General features: G+C 46.3%; 1 pseudogene; it reads left to right on the top strand.

Moving 5' to 3' along the window:
- Positions 1-248: 248 nt before the first annotated feature.
- Positions 249-901, top strand: LOC708576 (large ribosomal subunit protein eL8 pseudogene; annotated as a pseudogene).
- Positions 902-1,597: the final 696 nt, after the last annotated feature.

Genomic DNA, 1,597 nt, shown 5'->3' with positions numbered 1-1,597 from the left:
TGTAGTCCACCTTGTGCAGAAAGAGGGATGAACTTCCACAAGGAGAAACATGAGTTTTCAACTTTCTTTAAAAATCGTGTTTGCAGACTGCATGAAAAGCATTTAGAAGCCATGAGTCTGCTTTCAACCAGACAGAAATGCCTTGCTTCAAGGGAAAACTGTGTGTGCTATCTAGTGCACCTACCAAAAGTCCTTGGGAGAGAGAGGCAAGAAAGAAAAAGGGCGTCTCTCTCTTTCCGCCGTTCAAGATGCCGAAAGGAAGGAAGTCTAAGGGGAAGAAGGTGGCTCCGGCCCCTGCTGTCACAAAGAAATAGGAGGCCAAGAAAGTGGTGAATCCCCCGTTTCAGAAATGGCCTAAGAATGTTGGCATTGGAAAGGACATCCAACCCAAAAGAGACCTCGCCCACCTTGTGAAAAGGCCCTGCTATATCAGGATGCAGCAGCAGAGAGTCATCCTCTGTAAGCGACTAAAAATGCCTCCTGCGATTAACCAGTTCACCCAGGCACTGAACCACCAAACAGCCACTCAGCTGCTTAAGCTGACCCACAAGAACAGACTAAAGCAAAGCAAGAGAAGAAGCAGAGGCTGTCTGTCAGCCCCAGCTGAGAAGAAAGCTGCCGGCAAAGGGGACATCCCCACTAAGAGACCACCTGCCCTTCGAGCAGGAGTTAACACCGTCACCACCTTGGTGGAGAATGTGAAGGCTCAGCTGGTGGTGACTGATGGCACATGACGTGGATCCCATTGAGCTGGTTGTCTTTCTGCCTACCCTGTGTCATAAATGGGGGTCCCTTACTGCATTATCCATGGGAAGCCAGACTGGGACGTCTAGTCCACAGGAAGACTAGCACCAAAGCTCAAAAAGCAAAGGCTAAAGAACTTCCTACTAAACTGGATTAAATGTACACTGTTGAGTTTTCTGTACATAAAAGTAATTAAAATAATACAAATTTTCCTTAAAAAAAAGAAAAGAAAAGAAAAAACTAAAGCACACCGAGCTCTAGGCATTCCACCGGGCTCCGATATAGGATGCTCTGATAGTAACTGTAATATATTGAATTGCAGTTATTTGCAAATTTGCAATACGTCAATCTTTTCTTAGACTAAAATGCTTCTTAAGAGTGCAGGCTTTGAGGCCGGGTGCAGTGGCTCATGCCTGTAATCCCAGCACTTTGGGAGGTTGAGGCAGGTGGATCATGAGGTCAGGAGTTCATAACCAGCCTGGCCAACATGGTGAAACCGCATCTCTACTAAAAATCCAAAAATCAGCCAGTGTTGTGGCAGGCACCTGTAATCCCAGCTAGTTGGAAGGCTGAGGCAGGGAATTGTTTGAACCTGGGAGGCGGAGGTTGCAGTGAGCCAAGATCGCGCCATTGCACTCCATCCTGGGCAACAGAGCAAGACTTTGTCTCAAAAGAAAAAGACTGCATGCTTCGGGCCCAGACACCAAGTATTTGTATGTTAGGTCTGTCATTAGCTATGAGGGAGATCAGGAAGATCTGTGCAAGCTACTTCTATTTCTGTTCCTGTTTCCTCACCTTTAGATGGTCAATAACAGTAACTCCTTCATACAGTTGTTGTGAGGATTAAACAAAT

Source organism: Macaca mulatta, chromosome 5 (assembly GCF_049350105.2).
Source record: "Macaca mulatta isolate MMU2019108-1 chromosome 5, T2T-MMU8v2.0, whole genome shotgun sequence".
Classification (NCBI taxonomy): domain Eukaryota; kingdom Metazoa; phylum Chordata; class Mammalia; order Primates; family Cercopithecidae; genus Macaca; species Macaca mulatta.
This window is presented reverse-complemented; position numbering and strand designations above follow the sequence as displayed.